Below are 7,507 nucleotides of genomic sequence, written 5' to 3'. Positions count from 1 at the left end.
TTCTGTCTCTAACAGAGTAGCAGTGTATGTGGACTGTCCTGCTGGCACTTTGTCCTTCTACAGAGTCTCGTCTGGCACTCTGATCCGCCTCCACACCTTCAACACCACATTCACTGAACCTGTTTATCCTGGATTTTTATTGTCTTTTCATGGTGCCTCAGTGTGTCTGTGCTGAGTTGAGTATAAAGAGTGTCCTCCTGTTAGAGAAATACTCTACACATTTTAAGGTTAATGGATTCAATGAGTTGATGTTTTAAACTGTTCTAAATGATTCCTTGTAAACTTCTTCCTCTTCACTCCTTTAAAGATGGAAGCTACAATTATTCCTGGATCCATTCTTAGGAATATTTTAATGTGCCTGAATAGCACTGCATATGCTGTGTTTCACTTTAGTTTGAATGAAACATGAAATCTATCACAAAGGGCCCTGGAGTAGAATCTGGTGGATTTTGGTAATATACATAAGATTTGTTTTGATGCTAATTTTTTTTAAGCTGTTTCATTGTTGTGATTTCAGATCTGAATTTTATAAAATGCTGCATCAAAAACAAAGACAGATGTGTTGATGTCCACAAATGACAATTACCTCCAAAAGCACCTTTTAAACAACCTTCTGTATTTTGAATATATTGCTCAGTTTGAGCTGATGTTTGATATCATTCCTTTTTTTCATGACTTTTTTGATCACTATCATATTTTGCTGTTTCTATTTGAATTTTAGCTAAGAGCTTATTTTTATTGTATGCATATCTCTAATGCAGCCACAGCAAAACAGCTGCCGGATGTCATGGTCCTGGGTCTGGTGACCCAGTGCTTATGTTTTGATTATTTATTAATATTTAATCTTCTTTGATTTAATGTCTTTCATAGTTTAGTCTTTTGTATTTCTAGCTTCCTAAGGCTACGTCTACACTAATCCGGATAAATTTTAAAACATTTTCGGCTAAAAACACTACGCGTCCACACTAGTGTTTTTAATCATTTCCGAACAGTTGTTCGTCAACACTGAAACGCCTGAAACGCTTATGTTACTGTTTTGCGCATGAGTGAAATGTAAGATGATTCAACCTGCGTTATTTCTGTCTGCCGTTTATTTACTTTCCAGCTATTTAAAACATCGCAGCAAAATGTTGAGGAAAAGCAAAGAGTTTTTTAAATGGACTAACAATGAGATGGAGTTGTTGCTGTGAGTAACACAAAAGTACAAAGTTGCAAAACTGATTGAGAATTAAAGAATTTGAAGAAAAGCTATCTGAAGCATGTACAAACTGATATTAATCTTTAATCTTTAATCACTGACACCTTTACGTTATTTTCAATATCTCTGTAGGTGTTATTTTTAAGTGTTATGATGGTCTGTCTGTCTTTGATTGTTAATTGCTACTTTCTACAGTCCAATACTGTTCAGCTGTTGCTCACGAGGGTATGGTACCACAGTGGGTTCCAACACTGCTTTTATACAGACAGAGGAGGTTGTATATAATGCAGAAAAGTTGAAACACCTGTAGGAATTAGTAGCATCTTTCAAGGCTTGATCAACCTCCTGTGCTATAGAACAGCTTTAAATTGTTAACCCATGTTGTTGTGTCTCAAAAGGCCTTTTTGTATAATTCTGAAATGTACACAGCAAAATCTCCAGTGTTAAATTAACACTGGAGAGTGTCTATATGGGTCCATACCTCTGAGTGTTAAATACAACACTGTTGAGTGTTAAATTAACACTTTTGACAGTGTTATATGTTTAAAAGTAACCTAGTCAGTTTTGAAGATTAACAATGGCTAACACTGAGCAGTGCTGATTTTCTAACACTGGAAAATAACTCAAAATGTTAGAAATATTCCAGTGTTAGAAAATCAGCACTGCTCAGTGTTAGCCATTGTTAATCTTCAAAACTGACTAGGTTACTTTTAAACATATAACACTGTCAAAAGTGTTAATTTAACACTCAACAGTGTTGTATTTAACACTCAGAGGTGTGGACCCATATAGACACTCTCCAGTGTTAATTTAACACTGGAGATTTTGCTGTGTAGTTTTTCTAGTTTGCTGATGGGAAGTTCTGCGGAAGAACGTTTCTTGAGTGACAACACCCAACATAATAAAAAATACTATAAAAATACTTGAGACAATAACTGCGCGTGTCAAACACAGCAAAGCGAAACTCTGGTGAAATAAAAGAACTGTGACTGCCGCTGCCTTTTCTCCTTTAGTTGGCACCAGAGCAAAGAGGCGGACAGGACGTGTGAAATAAATTACATTTTAGAAACATAAGTTTTATATTTTTCTATTACCTTTTTTCCCCCACTGCTCTGTCTGCTGTTGAAGGGTTTTCCTTCTCAGAGTAACAACTGGTGTCCATGTGTATTTGATTCTTCATCTTCAAACATGAGTCTTTAAACCCTGAAGAGTGTGACTGTTTTGCATTGACTGATCGTGACAGTTTATCTGAATCTGAAAGCCTAAAAGAGAAACACACAAAAATCTAAATTTCCTGCAGAGCTTGTAACTCCATCGCAGTAGTTAGTACAAACTAACCTGTTTATCCTGCACAGTTAGTCTACCTCTGTTTGTTTTGCAACACGCTTCACAATATGAAAAAAAACATAATGGTAAATGGCCTGTATTTGTATAGCGCTTTACTAGTCCCTAAGGACCCCAAAGCACTTTACACAACCAGTCATCCACACACTGGTGATGGCAAGCTACATTGTAGCCACAGCTACCCTGGGGCGCACTGACAGAGGCGAGGCTGCCAGACACTGGCGCCACCAAGCCCTCTGACCACCACCAGTAGGCAACGGGTGAAGCGTCTTGCCCAAGGACACAACGATTGAGACTGCCCAAGCTGGGGCTCGAACCGGCAACCTTCTAATTACAAGGCGAACTCCCAACTCTTGAGCCACGATCACCATAATGTCACATGTACAAACCCAATATCTGATTTAAAAACATGAAGACTTCCATGTAAGCTTTACATGAGCAGTCCTTACCTTTGACTCTAACGTCTCTTCTTCCTTTCTTATCTTTGTTACCTTTCTCCATCTCTGAGTGAAGTTAGCTTTCTTTTCTCTCCCTGTGAAGTATAGCAGCTGGACCATTGGCTAGCAACACACTGTGTGAGAAACTTCACAGATACAGTTGTGCAAAAAAAACCCTGTCCCACTTTTAATCCCTGGGTTTGGTGCCCATCATCTCTTTTTATGGCACATTCTCTGCTAAATAATAAGTGAACAGGACTGCCTTTCATGTGTTCCTGGTACTCTCAAATTGGCTCGATGTTTGGAGAACCATAACCTTAACTGTGTTAAACCAAAAGTGAAAATATAAGAAGTAGAAAGTAAAGATATTTGTTTAAAAATGTAGGAAGTAAAAGCAAAAAGTATTTGTACTTAGTTACTTCCCACGTGTGAGTAAATGTAACATCCATTGAAAGAGCATTTCTACACTCAAGCACTAATCAGGTTCAAAGGAATGACTGGAGAGACATCCTGCTGAAATCTGTTTTCCTAATATTTCTGCTCTGAAGTGTACTAATATAATCAAAAACAAAACAAAAAAGGGATTCCCAATAACAAAAGCGAAAAATCTTTTTATGTTCAGATTTATTTTTCTGAATCTCCACAGCAGCAGGTGGAGGAGGTGGTGCCCTCAAGCAGCAGATTCTGTTTGCTCCTTTGACTTTGGTTCTACAATCAGAAGGAAGTTGGTTTACAAAGAGGGAGGAGAATTCAAATGGCTTTCGGACAAAGGACAAACTATACTATAATAAACTGAGGATGGATGGATTATGCCAAACTTTTAATTTTGTTAAATGCTGAAGCTTAAAAAAATGGATTCAGAAGTGAGTGTAAGAGGTTAGTTTGTTTGTTTTTGAATGTCACAGCATATCTGAGTGAAAAACTCAAGTCAAAGTTTGTTTCTTTAGCATATTTAAAATAACCTCAACTGACCAAAGTACTGCACAGTCTAAACAGAATATGCCTAATTAACTGTGATTAAAATGACAATTAATACTAGAGTTGTAGTCAAGATCGCCTAAACCAAGACCAAGACAATACCAAGACCGAGACCAAGACAGACCGAGTCAAGACCAAGACAAAGGTGAGATGAGACCAAGACCGAGACAAAAAAGTCTTTAAACTGCAGACAGATGCTGCTTCGTTTACAGGTGTCAGGCATATTTATGTGTTTTTGTGATGCACTCGCACAGCCCTCCTCACCGCTGTCTGCTGTCTCACTCACTTACTGAGAGGACAGACGCACGCTCCACTTCACTGTCGCATCTCTCACCCTCTCTGTTTTTCACATAATGATATTATCCTATATCCTCGCATGTGATTGGCCACAATATGGAGGGATTGGAGCATAGCTGAGCCACTGTGTGAGAGCTGAGCAGCAAAAGGAAATTAAGTGAGGAGCCAGCTCTTGCTCAATGGGAGTCGACTCTTCTGATTCACTACCAAGCACTTTCTAAGCACGGCTCTTAGAGCTGAAGCTTTTGCGCATGACACATTATCGAACGTTACGTTGTGTGTCATGGATACTGTTGACTCCAAGTCTCCCGACCACTATATCGATCTGAGACAGCAAGACCGAGACAGCGAGACCAAGACAAGACCGAAGGATCCGGGACCAAGACAAGATCAAGACCAAAGTCCATCGAGACCAAGAAAAGACCAAGAACACGTAAAAGTGGTCTTGGTCTCAAGAGTTCCAACTCTAATAAATACACACTAAAATATTGAATAAAATTACAAAACTAATAATCAAACACTAATGGAAGTAAAAAATGACTGTTTACGCAAAAAATCGCAACGATATCCTGCTAGAGCTGAACACCAGTGAGAACAAGCAAGTTTTTTAGAGTTTTTATATTACTGACAGATTAGATAGCTCTTATGTGAAATGTGAGGTTAAAGCTTAGGAGCCACCACTGAAACGATTCTATCATCTCTGCTTGTGAGCACAGATCTAAACATGTTGAAGTAAAGTTGGTTTGTAGACATCAGGCCCTGAGGTCTATGAAGATAATCTAACAGGTAGAGTAAAAAAAAAAAAAAAATTACATAACATACTGCATTACTAATAAGTAACAAGAAATAGGTAATACATTCCTTTTCTTGATTAACGGCACCAACAGTCCACATCAGCATGTGAACTTTTGTGAGCATGAGCATGTAAGTCTGAGCAATCAAACTTTTTGGGTCGAATACATGGAGGTGTGGCCTGCACACATATACACACACATGGTGTGTGGCCTCTTCATACATACAGTATACATATTTACAGAAGCCAGAGCTCATCAAACACAGACAAACAAAAACATTCTCAGTATCAGCGAGCAGATGAAAAAACAAGTCAGAGGTCAAAAGAACATTTTATTCTGGCAAACTGGTAGAACTTCAATCAGTTTATGTTTACATGGACAGATTTATGTTTTTAATGTTTGTCATGGAAATCATTCAGGACCCACCGACTATCAAAAGGTGTAGTTATTATTTATTTAGGGTAACTCCCAAAAGGTTGATCCTGTTCATCAGTCTTCGACTGAAGAAGTCCCTTGGATAAGTGATAAAATGCTACGTCCAGATGAACAGAATCAACCTCTTGGGATCTACTTACCTGGATGATTGAGCATGCATCAAAACATTTGGGGTAACATTTATAGAATAATTATGAACTTCATCTAAATAAGTTCATAAATTTAAACCTAACAACTTCATTAAAAAAAAAAAAAGCTTAGCAAGCTCAGATATTTAGGTTGATTAACATTTTTGCCCTGAGAGACAGGTCTCAGGAGGCCAGAAGGTCCCTGAATGTAACTGTGCAATAAATTCATCAACTGTTTGAAACCTTTGTGAATTCCTTCTTTTCATTCTACACATGACAAGTTGAGTCATTTTATTATTTGTTTGATTTAAGTTATCATTTGGGTTTTTGAGTCTTATATTTGGAGTCGAGTCTCCTTAATGATCTGGGATAAGAACAATAAATAATATTGAACTTTATTTATTTTTCACAGTGTGAAGTGTTACTTCTACCTGTGCTGTACTTTTCCTTTCTTTCTTTTTTCTTTCCCTTTCTGTTGTTTGATGTCTGGTCTCATGTGGTACTTGATCAACAATGCTCTCAATGCATTCTTATGGGCAGACAAAGAAAGACACACCCAAACAGCATTTAGAGCTAGAATAAAATAGGATGAGACAGGATCACGTTGTGACAACCTCAGCTGTGGAGTGGAGCTTGTTGTTTGTGTGTCTGTTTGAAGAAACTGTAAGTTTGCTTTGTTTCCTTCTTTAACAGTTTGTCCTTAGGAACTTTACTGTTTGTTTCTGCTCTGTAATGTGTGGATCACAATTTTGATAACAAGAGAAGTTATTTCCACACTGACACGAGCACTTTAGGCACAGGGCAGAAGTTACATGACGATGTTGTACAGCCTCATTGTTCAGGTGTGAGCGAGACTATTATAGAGGCCCACAGACTCTTTGGCCCCTTGGTCTGTGCTCAGTAGCCAGTTAATTAACTCTGTTCAAGGCCTGTTCTTTTAGAGCAGGAATACTCATGTAAAAGCTGCATAATAAGAAGCAAAAAATGAAAATTTATCCACACACATTATCTATACCAGAGTCATTATATGCCAGGTATTCAGTGAAGTCTGTTCACAGTGTGCTGGAAATGTTCAGGTGTAATGACCTAAACCACTGTAACAGGATCACACAGTCTCATCCAGAAGATCAGGTCTGAGTCTGTCTGAGACCTCACGGTCCTTCTGATCAGCAGACATGAGGACCTACAGAACAGGTAGCAGTCTGATAGTTTACATAAAGTAAATTTGATGAATAAACTGAATCAAAGTATAACTTAAAACTCCTGGTGCCTCTTAGCCTTTATACAGCTCTGTTAAATAACATGTTGTTCCTGTTGATGCGTCACAAAAATCAGGTGTGAAAGTGAAAGTATCCTGCATGCAGGTACTAGTTTTACTAGTTTGGTGATGGAAACATCCATGAAAGAATGTTTCCTTAGCAGAAAACCCCCAACATCATTAAAAACACCTATGATTCTCATGAATATGATGTAAAACATGCTGACTTTAATGGACAGTTTCTTCATGTTTGTGGGAATCATTTGATTATGTAATGTGAAGAACTTTGTTAGCCTGAATTATGATCTCATTTAAATCTGGGCTAATAATTCTTAGCGGTAGGAATCACCAGACACTCCATGATACAATAATAATAACAATACTTAAATACTTCATTTCATATTATTACAATTTAATAACATTTTGCAGTTGAATATTGTGGTAAAATATACAGACTATCGGGTGTATTTGTTATACAACTATACTGTAACCCTAGCCATATACGATCAAAAGAAAAATGTGATTACATTGAAACAAACATGACTTACCATTTGTCATGTGTATTTGGAACTGATATTCCACCTCTTGACATGGTGGAATTATTCTACAATTTGGACACATTGCATTCATTCACAGAG

This window comes from Simochromis diagramma, unplaced genomic scaffold (assembly GCF_900408965.1).
Source record: "Simochromis diagramma unplaced genomic scaffold, fSimDia1.1 OVJJ01000026.1, whole genome shotgun sequence".
NCBI lineage: Eukaryota > Metazoa > Chordata > Actinopteri > Cichliformes > Cichlidae > Simochromis > Simochromis diagramma.
Note: the sequence above shows the minus strand (reverse complement) of the source record.